The sequence below is a fragment of the Acanthochromis polyacanthus genome, chromosome 11 (assembly GCF_021347895.1).
Source record: "Acanthochromis polyacanthus isolate Apoly-LR-REF ecotype Palm Island chromosome 11, KAUST_Apoly_ChrSc, whole genome shotgun sequence".
In the NCBI taxonomy this organism is placed as follows: domain Eukaryota; kingdom Metazoa; phylum Chordata; class Actinopteri; family Pomacentridae; genus Acanthochromis; species Acanthochromis polyacanthus.
The window spans coordinates 21,787,568-21,806,658 of record NC_067123.1 but is presented as its reverse complement, the minus strand read 5'-3'; the positions used below and the strand labels follow the sequence as shown (position 1 = coordinate 21,806,658).

General features: G+C 40.9%; 1 protein-coding gene across 1 annotated transcript in view; it reads right to left on the bottom strand.

The window, feature by feature from the left end:
- Positions 1-19,091, bottom strand: part of hpca (hippocalcin) — a 194,394-nt gene that overhangs the window by 54,010 nt on the left and 121,293 nt on the right. The gene's annotated exons all lie outside the window — the stretch shown is intronic.

Here is a 19,091-nt window from a genome sequence, read left to right as displayed (position 1 = left end):
AAAATGTTCTCCAAATCTGGAATGACCCATATATGTCACTGTAGTATGTGGTCCCAGTAGATAAAATACTGATTGTACAGTAATCTCTGTGGTAGACCATCATTCTGGACGTGATATAGCTCTACACTGGTGGTCTTTATGAACAATCAAGATATCTTCATGTTCTGCTCTCAAAATAGCAGAGCAATGGAGAAAAATATGTGTGGTAACATTGCTGTCCATTTCTGAACCAAGTTTTTGCTTGACCTTTGAGAATAATAATGGTTCTCTTATTGCACATTATTGCACTATATGTCACATATATTATATCATCATATATGTGTCACCTTACCTCTTATACGCACACACACTCACACACACACTCGTGCGTCTATATTCAACAAATTAGAATATCGTCGGAAAGTTAATTTTATTCAGAGAGGTAAACATTCATGCACCCTATACTCATGATGTATGAAGTGAAAAATAGATGCATGCAATGGACCTAGAATATATAAGGTTATATATTAGTTTTCCATTTTCTTCAATAACTGATGGGAAATAATAAGCTTTTTCCACAATATTCTAGTTTGTTGAGATGCATTAATATATCATAAAGTATTTTTAATACGCTGTTAGGCCACCACATGTTATCATAATACCTTCAGTGTAGTCTCTGAAACTCTACTGGAGAAATGAATACTTTTCTTCCAAAAGATGTTCCCTCTGTTAGTGCTTTGATGATGGTTTTGGAGAACAATGTCTAGCATGTTTGTCTAGTTCCATAAAATCTCACATAGATGTTCAGTTAGATTGAGATTTGGTGAATGTAAAATCCACAACATATGATTCACATCATTTCCATCAAACCATACAGTGACCCCTCGTGTCCTATGGATGAGGACATTGTCATCCTGAAAAAGATCAATCAGCATAGAAATGTTTAGGACAAAGGTGATTTCTCATGATAACTTTGTATTGATTTGTTTTGACCCTTCAGTCTAGAGGGACAAGTGGACTGAAACCAAGTCAATCAAATGCCCTGAACAGCATAAGAGAGCCACTGAATCCCCTCACAGTAGAGTTCAAGGGATCAGGCCTGAAATGTTCTCTTGAAGTGGCCACATGTGCACTCGTCCACTTGTTGAGAATATGGTGAAGAATGACTCATCTGACCATATCACTTCGTACCACATCACTGTAGACTATTTTTTTTACACCACTGAATTCTCAAATGTACATTTATTCTTGTAATGAAGTGAGGGGTCTCTCTATCTATCATCAGAATCCTTGTCGTCATAGTCTTCGTCAACCATGTATTCTGATGTTCTGGATCATAATACGCCTCCTGCATGGTTACTGTTGCTGAGTTTTTTTCACATATGTATACAGGCAGGTGTATGTTGGCAGTTAAGCTAAAATAAGGAACTGGTAATGTACACCCCATTCAATTTAAGTCTTCTCTATTCACACTTATCGGAATTAGATAATTAACAATATTTCCCCCCAAAAAATGAACAGCTTGTTTGTTTATTTCAAACTAATTTATTCATGACGAATGTGAGGGAAATGTTAGGGAGGTGGATATGCATCATGATATTAGCATAACAAGGAAAGAAGAGGATTGCTTACATTCCTAGCAGCATGCGGACATAGGGTCAACCCAGAGTCAGCACCAACCTGTCGTACTGTCCACTCACGGCTAGATTTGACTTTTTAAATTGCCCTATGTTTCATCATATTTTTAAAACTGAATTTCTTACTATCTGGGAAATTTTCATCAAAATCTAGGATTAATTTACTAGAATTTTCAGAAAATATGCATAAAAATGAAAATTATTACGCACTTTCATCAATTCTAGCAATGTACAAAAGTTAAGTGTTGAGACATTTTGATGAATTGTAGAAGAGGACGACAAGATGGCTTAAGAACACCAGTCCACTGGCCCAAAAACCTATTTTCTTTCCCCTCAGACACAATTACCAGAAAAGGAGTGGCTGAAGACTTGAGAATACATAGATATGTGCAGGCATCCAACAGGAAGGCAGAGGTCTTGACCTGCATGCTGACAGCTGTGTTGACTGGTAATAAATGGGACACATTTTCCAGTTCACCGTGATGCATCTCTGGGAGAACATATTTTTAAAAAAAGATAGAAAAGCTTTAAATGTTGGTTTCATACTTTGAACTGAGGCAGGTTTCCTCTCATCGTTGCTCTGCACAGATCTGATGTTTTCATCGGCTGCAATTTTTAGTCTTTCCAGTGGAGTGATGCTTTATTATATTTCTAGTACACTGATCTAATCACAACATTAACACCACCTGCCTAAAAGTGTGTAGGTTCCAGTAAAACAGCTCAATACAGGATTGTCCTGTGGTGTGGTGGTGCTGGGATGTTGTCAGCTGATCTTCTGAGTCTGGTGGGTTTTAGGGTGGGGCCTCTATGGATCGTTCATGTCCAGCATATCTTGTGGATTGTTGATTGTATTGGAATCTGTGGAGTTTGGTTGCTAGGTCAACATGTTGGGCTCTTTGTCATGTTCCTTAAAACCATTTCTGGACAGTTTCGGCAGTGTGGCAGGGGACATCGTTCGGCAGAAGTTGCCGGCTTTGGTGCCGCTGTTGTTCTTGGTCTGCAACAATGTTTGAGTGGGAGGTATGAGTCAAAGAACCATCCACATGCAAGCAGGATTTAAGGTTTCCCAGCTGAACATCAGTGTATATCATGAGGTATTCCTAAAGACCGTTTCTATAGCACTGTCACACCAACTTTTCCACCAACGGTTTGTCTATGTACGTTTTTTACTGCAACCTCACTGTTTTTTATACGAGGTGAGCACACACACACACACACACACACACACGCACACACACGTTTGTACTTCTATCTTGGTGAGGACATCCATAAGCGTAATGCATTTCCTAGAGCCTTACCCTAATCTTAACTATCACAACTGATCGCCTAACCCTAACCAAACCTCAATTCATACCTGTTCTCTAAAAACAAGTCTTCACCCTCAAACATGGCTGTTTCAAAGTGAGGACCGGCCAAAATGTCCTCACTTTGTAAAAATGTCCTCACTTTGATAGTTAAATGCAGAAAATGGCCCTCACAATGTAGCAAGTACAAGAACACACACACACACACACACACACACACACACGCACACACACACACAGCAGTCTGAGGTTCGCCATCTGAGCCAGACATCAGCCATACTTTGTCACACCTCACAGAGCTTGAGGGAGCTGGGGAAGGTTTTTTATTATCTCCAAAAGGTTGGAGATGACTCACAGTCGGTGGTCTCTCCAGACTAAGTTTGGCTGCTCGGCGAAGGGACAGCTGGCCTGCGTAACCAGCGCCACCCCAACAGGAAAATCAAAAACGACACATTCCTAAAGGGAGCATGTAAGCGCTCGGAGCAGCAACAATTTCCTGAGACAGTCTGTGCCATGCTGTATTTTAGATGAGGAATGTGAAGCAGAGGCTTTTCAAGGGTGGTCAGCTTCTTAATCAGCCACTGTAGCGTGTGATGATCGTGCCTCATTAGCCTTTAGTCATTTAGGCAACGGATATTCTGTTGACGTGGCCCAGTGTGTGCTCTCTGCTCACCACATTCACTTCTGCTGAATCTTTTGTACAGCAAAGCTCGAGACAGAAGGTGTATGTGAAATGAGCTATTTCACAATGGGATCAGAACATCACAGTCAATTTACCACCTCTTCAAAGAAAGCACAAATATGAGTCAGGGGTGAATGGAAAGGTTGCAAACACAAAGTGGAGGTAGTTCCAAATCAAAAGTTGAAAGTTGTGTGTCTGATTAAAAGGAATATTTTATAGATGAATGTTGCTGCCAAGACATCACACCCTGGCATATAAATGAAGAAGAGAAGGAATCACAGCGGGGTAGGGCAAATCAAACGCAGAATGAGATGCAACTGGAAGATGGCAAGAGTGGAATTACAATTTTCTGTGCTCAGCATGAGTTTAAAATTATTCAGAAATGGAAGGCGTAGTAAAATGCATTCAAACTCTCTGGCCAGAGATTGGTCTCCAGTGGAAGGACAAGTACAAATGAAATATCGGAGAAGTGAAAAATGATTAAGCGACTGCAGAAGTGCCTTAAACCTGCCAGCGGGGGGCGGCTCCTCTGCTTGGAAAACAAAGTTCTGTTATACAGTTTTATGAGAAAACAATCCAAATTCTCACTGGAATTGTTGTCTCAGTAAACATTTAAGTAATGATTTTATGGCCTTAATTGCTAATTTCAAATCTTGGCAAATACAGCATGGTGGTCATTTGGTAAATTATGATCCTATTTAGAACAAGAAAATCCCTCAGACAGCGCAGTACTCCACCAAGGCTGTTCATTCACCCATATGGCATTGTCAGAAACGCAGTATTTTATTTATTTATTTTTTAAATGTAGCATTTGTTTATTACTTATTGATGATCAGAAATCATGTCAACATAGAATGTGGCCATTTAATATAGATGTATCCACAGACAAATGACCTTGTGCTGAGCATGGATGTGTGTTATGTCTGTGTATGTTATGTACGGATATGAAAAAGAAAACAAAATATCATTTCTATTCACTTGCACTGGCACATTTGGAGGAGAAAACATGTTTATGTCTTCGTGTGGAATCCCTGAAGCCACTACAGCCCTGAGGGAAAGTTGCACATAAAGTTTCTAAAATCTATAAATGAAAGGAAACAGTGATTACAGTGATGAATTACATTCATGCTGCTGTGAGAGCAAAATAGGATGGGTTCTATAACTTTTTGAATGTCAAAAATCTATATTTTTCCAAGTAAGTTCAATTGCTGAAAGCAGATAATGCAGGATATGATGCCAGAGGCTTTCTCTGTCTTACCAAGATAGAAACCTGACTAAGACTTTCTGCTAAACCTGAATGACTTTAAATGTTAATGTCCTTTGCTGACAAATTGTTAATGATGTTTGTTTAATTGTAAAAACAAAGCACTCTCTGTATTCCCCCAAGGAATTAATGAATTATTATTAGATTGCCCTGCTTTCCCCTCGAAAATGCTCCTCTAAATCACATCATCAAGTCCAGTTAAAACGCTAATGATGCATTCATGTCAAATCAAAGTTACTTTTAAAACTAGTTTTGGACATTCATCAAAATCTAAGTTGTGATTACGAGTGTCTGACGTGAAGCTTGCCTTACTTTGACCAAAGACCTCTGGTCAAGCTGAGTAAGCCCAAATAATGGATGTGTTGTACTGTCATCCACACAGATGACTTCAGTACTGCAGGCGTAAACAAGGTCATTTTTTCCCATTTCACCATCAGTTCTGTTTGACGCAAACACATCATCTGTCCTTTCTGTGAATGCCCTGACTTGCTCTTTGGTAAATCTTGGTGACGGATCTCTTTTGCATTTAACTGACCTGCCAACAGTGGGTTGGGTTTTGCTGTGTTGGCTTCATCTACAGAAGAGAAGGTCCAGAAATCCCACCACAAACCTGAGGAGGATGATCATGAAAGTGAATACGACAGTGGGAAGCTGAAGGCTGACAGCGTTGCATGTTTAAGGCCTGATATTGTGGGGGTTTTTTTTGCATATAATAATGCATGTGTGCTTCAGCTCAGAGGGGTGAGGGAGAAGCTACTGTAGGACAGTTCTGTGTTTGTCTGGCCAGCTGTTGTCCTGATGGTTTCTCTGCCCACACCTCTCCTTGTCTCACCTCTTGTTTCCCTGAGAGTGAGACCGAGGCAAACATCTGACTCAGCTTTTGCTTATTTCATTAGATGTTCATAACTCTGGCTCTGTGTCTCTCTGTCCTGTGAATGAGGACACTGATGTGATTGAATTACCCTTTCCTCCCACTCTCCTTCCCTCTCTTTTCCCCCTCTCTCGCTCTCTCGTGTTTTGTGTACCGTTGGCACTTTCCCCCCTCTGAGCCAGGGTTCAATGCTGTTGTTGCACTTTCTCTGGTCTTGCGTAACTGTGCAGCGGTCGCGTTGCGCTGCATTCTCCATCTCCTCCTCCCCAGGCAGCATGGTCACTGTGGGAAACGGCGGCCCAGAAAGCTGACCTTCATTTCAGTATTCTAGAAAGACTTCCCTCGCTGCACGTGGAGCTCGGCTCCCCACAGGACAGCGTCATTAGACCTGTTTGACCTTCGCTGAAGTAGGATAAAGCATCAGGATCTGCCTTGGACAAAGACTCACGCTCTTGAATGCCACGAGCGACAAAGAGTTTATTTAGTTATTTATTGATGGGAGGGTTTTGGCTTTCTGCTGGATTCAGTGTCATTCACCACTGAGGGACACACAGGTGTTTAAATACAGGAGTTCAAAGGATGGCAAGAACACAGGTATCTTCTGCTGCTCAAGTATTTACAAGAAAGTCAATAAAAACAAGCTTGTCTGGGAAACATAGCCCATAAGAAAGTGAATAAATTGCTCTGTATTCATTGTTTACACAGAATTTAAATTTGCCCAGGGTGCTTATTTTATAGGCTCTACACTGTTATTAAATAACTACACATTCAAACCTGCAGGGACTGACTGCATATATGAAAAATCTGAAAAACTGCCTCCAGTCACGTTGAGTCAAGTTGCATTAGATGGGTCTGAAGACAAGTTTAAAAAACCTGGGGGTGGGCAGTCAGAAGGAAATTAGTTTCACAAAGATCTGAAGTTTCCTCCTCTTTTCTAGTGCAGACTGGCAGCCAGAGGCAAAATTAGCTTCTCATGGCATAAAAGACTCTGAAATGTTTACAGTTGAGTCAAATCATGGGTTTTGCCATTGTCATAATGCATGTTGAGCTACTTTAAAGAGATATCTGTGATAAAGCAACTCCTTACTGGCAGGCCTGCAATCATGCACGGTCAAACCTCAGCAGATGATCCAGAATGCAGCAGCATGTCTGGTTTTCAACCAGCCAAAAACAGCACATCACCCCGTTGTTCAGATCGCTTCACTGGCTTGCATTTACTGCCCTCATAAAATTCAAAACTCTGACAATTGCATTCAGAGCTATAATGAAAACAGCTCCCTCCTACCTGAACTCTCTCATTCAGGTCTACACTCACTACACTTGGCCAATTAAAGGCTCCTGATACAAACACCACAACAGGGTCAGTCAATAGCAAGATTTCCTCTTTGGGTCCCCGGTGGTGGAACGAGTAACCAAACTCTTTTCGATCTACAGAGTCCCTCTCAGCCTTTTAGAAAAGACTAAAAACTCATCATTTTACTGTACACCTTTGCACTTGACACACTGTCAAAACTTGAACTTGTTTTATGGCACTTATCTGGGTTGTTGTATTCTGACTAGATCCTTGCTTATGGTGTATCTACTTTCATATGTATGTCATTTTGGATAAAAGCATCTGCTATATTGATACTGTAGAAATTGTAGCTGAAGCTAATGCTGTTCTGTTCAAACAGCCAGAGTTTGGGCATGAGACCTGAGGAGAATCTGTGTGTTGTGTCGCTGCAGAGCAGAGCTAAAAGGACTGGAAATGAAGGACGAGATGGCCTTTTGTGGAATGCCAAATTTAACTGTAAATTAACATTGCTTTTTCAATACCAGGGCTTGTAGGAATACCTTTGTCATGAGGGGGAGGTGGTGATCCTGTGAGCAGCCTTTTCCTGCAGGAGTCTGGTGGGAAGAGTCAGGACATCAGGGAGATCCAGCTCACCTGGTCTGGTTCTACTGTGGAAACAGGTGGCAGTCAGACAGTCTCTCTCTCTCTCTCTCTCTCTCTCTCCCCCCCCCCCCCCCCCCTGCTTCCACCTGGTTGGGATTTATCTTGCTTGCACTTCAGTTAATTTCCTTCAAAATTCTGTAAAATTAAATAATTTTTGGATCACAACGCATGTGGTTGCCCCTCCACTTTTCAGCTTTGAGCAGAGCTGTGACAGACACCGTGCTTCCTCTTACAGAACAGAAAAATTGAGGAATATGCCTAATTTATGACTTGATTAGATTCTATTGCATGCTTCTGCTGAGACATTGTGCGATGCAGCTGTTATTTAGCACAACTGATGACACTGTGATGAGCATGTGTACACAGAGAAGGGTTTCCAACATGCATGGAGCTGGACGGAAGGAAGAATGAGTTCAACCCTGTGGAGGAAGCATCATTTCTAAGTGATCAGTTGGAGGGGCTCTGAAGGACTTGTCACAAAATCACCCATTTTACTCAATAACAGCAGAATCTCACCATGTCTCGTGATCAGTCTTGGTCAATATACACTATCGTTTAAAAGTTTGGGGTCATTTATTGTTGAAAGAAAAGCAGTTTTGTCAGTGAAGATAGCATTTAGTATTTTTTAATGGTACCAAGTAATTGTAAGACTTCCCAGTTCCTACCAGGTGGCATCACAGTGTTGTCAGGGTTGAGGTGGTGTCGTCTAAAATCAGTACTTATCTCTGCTTTTTGTCACATTGGGTTCTAAAAAGGCTACTTGGTACCAGCTTGGAAAATAAGATTGACTACAGGTCTACAGGACATTTTGTCAGAGTGAAACAGGTTTGCTGTAACAGTGTGTTCTGCTAACTTAAAAAAAAACAAAAAAAAAACCTTTCCACTGAGACTGACAGAGCTAAGAATAAGTTGACTGCAATGCTGAATCGGTGGAGTTCTCCCAAAATCTGCAGCTGTCTTACCAAGTAGACAGTTTGTATATCTGCTCTGTGTCGTACAAGTAAGAAATGAGGTGGTTTACTTCCACAGTGTTTGGAGAACATCTTATTATGTAACTGTCACACTCACAGTTGTGTTCAAGTTTGGCTCAGAGTCATCACATCAGGTGCAAGTTACATTAAATGAACAGTTCACTAACATGAGAGGTGTGAGAAATAGTCGCATCCTTTAGGGAATAGCAACAGCACCACAATTTGGTAGTGTAATACTCTATCACAAGGAAAATTCTGCTTTCACGCTTCTACTTGAATAAAAGTACCAGTAGTGTGAGCAAAAATAAAAATATTGTTCTGTGTACAAGATACAAAAACTGTCCATGAAGCTTACTAGATTGAGCAGTGAGCTTCTGTGCAAATGCAGAATTAATGCCGACTTACTTTTTCATAATCATGATATCTAGATCCTCTTATAGCCTCTGTATACAGTCAGCTCCTGTGTGGGCTGCAACTTCAGCCCTGTTTTGTGCCTGGAATTGTTTAAATTTGGGAACATCACTATTTACATTTGCTTTTCGCTATTTGCCTCAGTTTAACTGTCAGCTATCACTGAATTACTTGGATACTGAAGAAAGCCTAAAAATTGATGGATTCTCAGGTAGATTCTGAAGCACTCAGTCTGTTGTCTTATAATCACAAAATAGTTTTGTATAATTGAAAGAATGGGAACTCTTAAATATCATATAATAATGAGATAGTAAGTCAAAACGACATAACACCTTCAATTCTTTTGTTTACTCTTTAACGCAAGGGTTAGGGTGCCTTTAAAGAAAAAAAAGTTAAAAAAATAAATAAAAAAAAAAAAAATAAAAAAAAATCGCTCTCCCCTGTTAGCTGTTTTACAAGACAATTTACAGCTTTCACATTTCTAATACTTGCCAACATCTGTTTGGGTGAGCTTAAAGCTAAATTAACACATTATGACAATAGAGGTTAAATAAATGGCGTGTATAAAACAAGGTCCTCATTAACTTTGTGCTACAAGTGAATTCCAGTACAAAGTGTCCCAAAGGTTCCTTCTCCCCAGTAGACATGTTTGTTTCTAAAATGGGTTCCACCTGGTCAATCAGGTACTGTTTGGTTGTTCATCTGGTCAAACTGTCAAGTCCCAGTATATGAATTTCTTGCGTGGCAAAAATGTATTGCACTCATAACCAAATTTTGGAAGCATTGTTACCACGGCCAAGAGTGAGGATGGAATAGCTACTCTTTCAGAATCTGAGATTTCCATTGCTCTTCAAAATGCAGGAAAAACTGGTCAGCATGCTCAAGCCCTTGGCAGAAGTATCTGCTAGATGCAGAAATGGTGATAAAGGTACAACAATGGAGGATCCTTCAAAGACTTGCCTCACTCAGAACGTCCATCTGGCCTAAGTGCAAGAGCCAAGGATCTGATGAGAAAGGCAGAGGGTAAAAGACACCAGTCATACCGGCGACTCAGTCACAGGCTTAAAAATCTTGCAGAAGCTGTTAGAGGACTGTGCATCGTTATTTAACAGAAATATTGGGGCTGAAAGCTTACAAGAGGCAACGTACCTCGTGACTCAAACTGCACAAGGAAAGGAGACTGGCTTTCACAAAGAAGAACAAAACTGATTCCAAAAGATGAAGAGAACTGGATTTTCTCAACCAACACGACCATATCTATACAGATGAAAAAGTACCATCATCTGAACAAGTGAAATTCAGTGCCCATAGTATGGTTTTGGGGGACTAGGTCTGCTTCAGGTCTCTCAGAGCTGCACATTGTATCTCAAGGTACAACTGTGAATGCACAATATTACACCAGCAACATTCTAGAAAAGGTAGAACTTCCAGTTTTAGCATGAACTTCCTGTATATTTTCATAAGAAAGTTAGTTGTAATTCCACAGCTGTCATCAGCAGGTCCCACTCTTGCAGCAACAGTTTTCCTCCTCGATCGCCAGCAGAGCGATGAGCACAGGAACACCACCAGTTTTCCAACGTATGCTGTCCATCAGGACATCATGTCTTTCTGCATTGATCCTTATGGTGACATCCAGCCACACATATGAAAACAAATGGTGTGTGTAGATGAATATTCTGGTGATCATGTCAGGAATGAAGATGATTAATGTAAATTTTAGTTTCTCTTGAAAGCTACAGGGAGCTCATGCTAAATTGCGTTGTTAAACGCTGCTCACAGCTGTGTTCTGCAGTTCTTCATTTTCCACAAATCTCTACAGCAGGTTAAGAGTGCAAAGTTAGCATGAACCACAGCAGTAATGTTAATGGGAAATAAGCCATGTTGAAAGAAACCAAGGTTATCTTTCAAACAGAGGATGTGCTTCAAAACGTACAATATTTCCAACTTTAAAGTATAAAGCAGGACAAATTAGAAACACTCAAATCAAGTACGAGGACCTCAACACTGTGATGAAGTTGAGTACTTTAGTAAATGTGTTTAGTTAGTTTTTCCACAGATTGATAAAGATTAAATATAACATCAGTGTGTATCTGTGGACAAAAATTTTCTGTCAGACAAAAGATCAAAGAAGAAATGATGATTCAAATAAATGATTTCCAAAAATAACAAAAGACAGAGCTTAAAATGTGCATGCTTCTCATGACAAGTGGAAATCAGACTGACAGAAAGATCAGTGCCTCATAACCGGCCTGCAGAGGACACAGTGATAATCATCTATTTCCTGAAGTGTGATTCAAACTCTTCAGGATGGGAGCCAAAGACCAGTTATTGATATTAAAATACTAATTAACTTGACAAGAAGTTTCGGGATTGATCTGTCTGTGGCTCATTAATGAAAGGGAACAAGTTTGTCTGCCATTAATAGTGACTCATATCACTCGATCTGCATTTTCTCCTGTCTCAGGCTTCATTAGTATTCTGTGGTGGTTTCAGTCTCAGCGTGACCTTTTAAAGTTTAACTCTGGTCAAACTATGAATAGTTATTTGTTAAAATCATCCACTGGACTATCACATGAGGGGTTTGGACGATAATTGGAGGCACAGGAAAGCCTCTGTAAGAGCAGCAGATCTGCGTACAGACAAATTGTAGTTAAACAAAATGATTCTACATAGTTAGGTTTCTTTTACTCTTTATTAGTGTTGGCTCATCTTTTCCACTTGAGTCTAAGACCTCTCTTCAGGAATAGAAATGACTCAACCTTTAGAAAATAAACTCCTTCTAGTTAGTGATTTTTGTTCCCATTACCACTGGCAGGTGAAGGTAATAACCACTTCATTACAGAGGCACATGTCAAGTGGTGGGACATATCAGGGAGCAAGTAAACACTCCGTTCTTGAAGTTTATATATTAAAAGCAGGAAAAATAGGCAGTGTGAGGATCTGAGAGTGTCTGACAAGGGACAAATTGTGATGACAAAATGAGGGTCAGAGCACCTCCGAAGCAGCAAATCTTGCAGTGTGTTCTTGGTTACAGCGGTTAGTAGCTAACAAAAGGGGTCCAAGAAAGGACATCCACTGACATGATTACCCAAGTCTGACTGATGCATGTGTTGAGTGAAGGTTAATCTGTGTGTTTTGATCCCATTTGAGAGATACTGCAGAACAAACAAGTGAAAACCTTGATGCTGCCATGATAGGAAAGTGTCAGAACACACAGCACAACACTCAGAGTCCCTGTTGACCCGCCATCACTGTGCACAATGGCACAGTAGCAACCTGTCAATCGCAAAGTAGCCTCGCCCAAAAACATGCCTGCTTTATCATCTATCTTATTATAAGTAGGTTCAAAAGGTGCTTAATGAAAACCATGCTGTATTTAACGGGACTTGAAGCTACTGATTGAAAACATTGACTCATTCACACTCCACTTATCAGTTGCTCCAGGAATTCACAATGTTGCGATGACACCAATTCATGGGAGTTCAACCAATCTCCGCACATTCAGTGTCACAGGGATCAGGGGGGTTGAACCCAGAGTGCAGGCACACAGGAGATGGATAGAAGTTAAAAATAAGCACTTTATTTTAACAGAACACACCACTGGCAGAGGAACCTAGGCAAACCAAACTTCATTCAGAAATTAACGATTTTAACTAAAACCAAACAGTTCTAAAATAACCAAGAATAATAACAAAAACTGACCAAAAAACATGGGCCAGAACCTCAACTAAAACAAAACAGCATGACTCACAACTGAAAGGTCCAACTGGGGGGCTTGGGGTGGCAGGCCGGTGTGGAAGCTGGCAGACTGTGGCGGCGCACGCTGGGAGCTGCCAACGTGCAGCAGAGGCTGGTGGCTGAAGAAATGCAGCGGAGGCCGGAAGTGGGAGCTGAGGCAGGGCTAGAAGGGGAAAGCTCCCGGAACAGGCCGGGCAGGACAGAGCAGGCAGGGGGGTCCGGAGCTGTGGCCGACCAGGGCTGAGCAGCTGGTGGAGAGTCAGCAGGAGTAGGCCAGGGCAGAGTGCGACTTTCATGAAGCCAGCAGAGACAATAAGCTGACAGAGAGTGGTGGGGTGAGCCAGGCTTTAGCTGCTGTTAACGAGACTGGAGACAGCTGCGCTCCTTCTGCAGCTGTGTCCAATCACCGGGATCGTTAACAGGTCCGAGGTGAAGCACAGAGGAGGGAGGGGCCATGACATTCAGGCATTTTAGGCTGCAACAATCTCGAAAAAAGCCTGCCAAAACCTGGATGGACTGACTTATTTTACATCTTACCATACACTACCGTTCAAAAGTTTGACGTCACCCAGGCAATTTCATGTTTTCCATGAAAACTCACACTTTTATTCATGTGCTAGCATAATTGCACAAGGGTTTTCTAATCATCAGTTAGCCTTTTAATTTGAATAAAGTGATTCCATTCTATTCTATTTTAGTACGATTAGCTAACACAATGTAGCATTAGAACACAGGAGTGATGGTTGCTGGAAATGGGCCTCTGTAATACTATGTAGATATTCAATTAAAAATCAGCCATTTCTAGAATAGTCATTTAACACATAAACAATGTCTAAACTGTATTTCTAATTAATTTAATGTTATCTTCATTGAAGCAAACTGCATTTCTTTCTATAATAAGAACATTTCTAAGTGACTCCAAACTTTTGAATGGTACTATGTTTTTATATTTCCATACAAATAAAGTAAATTTGTCAGCATATTTATTTATACCATGCAGCTAGAAGATCCCTGGTTCGCGTCTCACCCTGTCCATGCGTGGGTTTTCTCCAGATCTGCCAGCTTCCTTCCACAGTCCAAAAACATGCTGAGGTTAATTGGTAACTCTAAATTGTCTGTAGGTGTGAATGTAACTGTGATTGTTTGTCTCTATATGTAGGCCTGTGACTGACTGGTGACCTGTCCAGGTGTCCCCTGTCTTCACCCTAAATCAGCTGGGATAGACTCCAGCTCCCCATGACCCTAATGAGGATTAAGTGGTGCATAGATATTGGATGGATGGATATTTATTTATTTTTAATTTGGGGTTAATGATAAATATAGAACATGGTTATATACCGTAAAACTGTGTCAATTGTTATTTCCAGGAATGCAGTAACAGCAATAAAACCTGATCACCCACAACAAAATCATATTTCCTTCTGCCAGACAGATCATTGTGATTTACAGCACTCATCCAAAACAAACACAAATTCATGAATTTTATGCATTAAATAGAAACTAAATGCATCTTGTTCTTAATTTTGCAGTAGTTCCAATGAGTCAAGAAGGTAATCCAAGAAGAAAAAAAGCCAAAAAAAACCCTGTCTTGAGTAATGAAACATGGGGCTGTAGATCTGATCGAGAAGCTGTCAAAGGCTACACCACTGCCAAAAGCAAAAACAAAAGCAGAGCAATAAAAAGACTGTAAAAAACTACTGCTGGCATGCAAGTAGCATTTTTATTGTACTGTTAAGGTTAGCTTATTCCAATATAAATATCTTCCGCCTTCACACGGTTTACTGTTCACTGTGCCAATTCAAACAATCTGCTAAAATAGCCAAAAGGATGTTCTATTCTCCGATTTGACTAGTGTGTTAAATTCTACTTTCTGCAGCTCCCTCCAGACATCACAACTACACCTCCAGGAACAGGTTTTTGTCTCGGGAAGCTCTGTATGTTGCCCAGACCAGATATTTCTTTTGTGACTTAATATCTGTTTTTTCAGAATTTCCACTTTCTGAACTGCAGGCATCACTGTAAACTTTTATGACAGAGCTGAATTGTTCAGGGTCTGCTGTTGTCCTCCCTGAGCACTGCTGCAGTCAGCAATAAACCGAAGCTAAACACCAAGCAAATGCAGGTTTAAGAATCTGCATGCAGGTTATAGATGGTTTCACTGCAGCTGAGGTGATAGGAAATAGTTTGGGTTCATTCCTGCCAGTTATTGGTACTGACAAACACAGCCTCAAGAAATAGACAGTACCCAGCAGGAACTATTCTCTAATGACAGGTGGCTGGAGTAAAGGAACGACAACAAAAAGAAACATATTGATGATACTTGACAGAGCATTTTCCACTGTTTTAATCTGACCCAAGCTCCATGACACGTGGAAAATCCCTGAATAGAGCAGGATATGTAACTGGATATTTATCTTTTCAGGAAATACAATGGCAGCAGTGTTGCCCTGCACTTCACCTGCATCTCCAGCGCAGATACAAGCTCTGCAGGAGCCCGGCCTCCCACAACTGAGTGTTCAATAAAGAGCAGATATGATTTCAAGACAGAGATGTTAGTCCACTTACAGTCGAGTCTCTGTGTTTGTGTCTTCTTTGCTACTTCTACCCTAAATCTGCTCATCGAGCAAGATCTAAATGTGATGAACAACGACTGGACGGGAACAAACATCAGGCCACAGTTTTCTACAACTTTGGCAGCTTTTGTTAAGCTCAAGCGGGATCTGCAAATCATGATTAAGGTCAATGAAATACATTGTGTTCAGATTTTAGGAAAGTGTTTTAGGTTTCAAGACAATCCTCTAAAAAATCTGCCATTGTTGCCTCTGTTTAATATATTGTTTAGGTCAGTGGAAAAGTTCTTGTAGTTGGAGTCTTAATTGAGATTTAAAAAGAAATGCTCAGAGAGGTTGTCACTGATATAACAAGCTATGCAACAGCAGAAATAAATCTGGGGTTTACTGTGCTGGTGGGTGGAAAATAGACCTGGGTGTCCATGCTGACAGTGTGGCTGCTGAGCCATGGCAAAGTTACCTGAAATTTAAATCTATCTGAACTGACCTGGAAAAGTAGACAGTTTCCTAAAATACATGTTACGCTGCTCTCTCTCCCTTCACTACTGACAGGTAAAGCAATATACATGCAATCAAACTATAAAACAATAGTAGTTACTTCATCTATCACCATGGTGCTGGTCAGTCATGCCCGGTCTGTTGTACGTCATATCATTACCGGATTTCAAGAATATTCTTGCCTTCTTGTGGAGAAGAAAGCTGACTGCAGTTCACTTCAAGCCCTCAAATGTCATTCGTAACAAGGATTTTCTGAATGCCACACGGAGAAACTGTAGCATGTACTCAGAGTCACAGAATGGGGGAAGAGTCTGGTAATGGCCATGTTTAAAACACACAGTTTTAGACAATTAAATAAAAGGCAGTAACACATCTGAAAGGCATTATCAGAATTATAAGAAATACATCACACTATTCACAGGTGAAACTCATAACACAGAACATCGTAATCCAAATCCTTTCACTTTTTGCTTCTTTAGATAAACATTTGCAGCATCTGCATATCTGACTAGAAACACATTTACCCTCAATGGGATACAGCCTTACAAGAATTAACCAGGAAAGAGGGCAAAAGTCAACCCGGAAGTGTGAAAAACTTGCAATATCACGCCGTCCACTAGGGTTGGCTCCAAAAAGCTTTTGCTCCATAGACCCCAATTAATTTTTGGAGAAAATAAAATTTGATAGACTGATTTTCTACAGCTCAGGATTTTTTTCCCGTTATTTTTCATGGTCAAAATGAGAGATCAGGTGGCCGATCTTAAAATAAATCAATACTGAATTTTAAATAAATTGTTAAAGTTGGCGGAGCCAGGGGGCGTGGCTATACTTGATAGACAGCAACAGAAGCCTCTGGGCGGGATAAGAGAAGTCCTCAGCCAATCCTGCCCCTAGTTGCTCTCCGGTCCAGCCTGTTTGATGACGCTTTTTACGTCACTGGCTCCAAAAAATCCAAAACGGCGACCAGAAAGTAGCAAAATCCGGGCTTCATTTTCTCGGCGTTGAAACCAACGGGTGACGTCACGGTTAGTTTACGCCTGGTTGTAGCTCCTTGCAGAATTAAGACTAGTGTAAAGCAGTGGGCACACAGATGCATTAACATTTGAACTCCTCAGTTGCTGCAGAACAGTTCTTCTCTTTACAATGAGTTACAAAAATCTATCCTTGAATGGCAGTTTGAATGACATTCACTGTGCACAGGAAGCCATTTCTGGGTTTCTGTTCCTGTTCATTCGGTCTATTCAGCCTCTCTGCTCCAGTGCACTCTTCAAAGTTGTGAATGTTGTAGCTGAAAGACTCTCTGCAGTCACACATTAACAGTCACAAACAGCAGAAAGGTGGAGCTCACCTGACTGAAGGCTGATGTTCCTCATTAAATGTCCAGCCGGAAGACCAGCATGCACCTGCTGGTCATGTAACAAGGGTCTGTTTGATTTGGGGTCACCTGGTCAGCTCACAGCATTGTGCATTGAATTGGTGATTCATTAAGAGAGATGTCAAATGCCAACCATTATTTTGTGTTTTACTTCTGCCAGGTAGAGCAAGCTGACCATAACCCCATAATAACACCATTCCGAACATTTAATGTATGTAGCTGTCACACAGAGACAGCTGAGCTCAGAGTGTGGGGTCACCTCCCCAGACAGGAAACTCTGTGCTGCTGCAGCTGCGGGCAAACCAGCACATTAACAACCAATTTATGCTTTCTGTGTCTGCAGGTCCCCAAAGTTCACATAGCATACATTTTGTCATCTACCCAAGTTCACAAGTGTCTATATGTGGATATCTCTGTGGATCTCTGCATGCAGTCCAGATTTTGTAATGGCACTGTAAGGCTTCTAACCGCACATGTGCCACGAAAACAAATAGTGCTTCAAACAAAAGCTTGTTAAAAGGATAAACCCTGTTAGAATTTACTATTAAACACATTTAAATGAGTATTAGAAGTAGCTGTTGTCAGACCTGGAAGGTATTTTGATTTGTACGTGGTTCTAAATTCTCCAGAAATGCCGCACTAAGTTCACCCACTGTGCAGGAGAAACATGAGGAATAATGAAGTTGACATGGAGCTACAGTTCAGTCTGTAAGCAGCTGCTGTATCCTATAAAAGATGCAAAGTCACAGCCAGCCTTTCAGAAACATCCACCGTGTGTTTTTATGAGTTCAATATGAGGGGCAATGCGGCAGTATGCACAGACGGGTACATATTAGAGTATGACTGTTGGTTTGCCAATATTGGTACCAAAAATGTGTAGGAAGTCTTCCCTAAGTCATTTCACACAACTCTAGGTATGTCTTTTGTGACTGTGTGCAGTTGAAACTTGTGTTGTGTTGATGATGAGATGGAAAAATTAAGAGGTCTGACCTGGTATTGCTTTTCTGATTTTACTGAAAAGCCACCAGGATGCTCACTCAGACACGAAGCTGACACTTTCAGATGTTAACACAAATGAGTGCATGTCTAAAAGGGGCTCTTCTTAGGAAGCTGGTAAGCCACACTTGCTGTCATTTGCAGCCTATGCTAGAACGATTAAAGATGCTGCGTCAACTCCATGACAACAGAACAAACCCTATCGGCTAATTAAGAACATGTGATATCACTAAAAGTGCCAGAAGGGCTGATAAAGTAACTGAAGTTGCTTTGTCAACTATACTTAGCATAGATTTTCTTATAGATTGTAAAGAATTTCTCTAATTGCAATTTATGTGAAATGACGTCCTATTAATATAAGGCAGAAAAAAGTAAAATGAGTGCATTTCACAATACATAGCAAATATATTTATGAATATATGCTAATAGAAGAGATCTACATTTGAGTTTGGTTTAAGAAAATGCTTTTTTCCCAAGGTAGGAAGTAAGTCAAGTTGAATCTTGTCTAGTGTCTCGTTTTAATTAGCCTGAGAGGGGTGTTTTCACCAGAGGAGGATTCAGTAATGAGGACGTGCAACTGAAACTTCACTGACCAGATGATTTGTCAGGAGTAAACCAGGTTTCCCTCCACACCTGTCTGCTGGGTGACAGCTAATCCTGCAGCAGCTGATATCACCCGCGCTCACATAGAGGGATTATAGCCGAGTTATTTCAGAGAGAGGAAGAGGGGCTCTCTTCTCTGTAATCCCACTGAAAATCAGCCCTGCGAGCTATTTCACACATCTCGTTTTGAATATGCAAGCGCCTCCTGTAGCGAGTCGTGACTGTGCGAAACACAATGCTGCTGCAACACAAACAG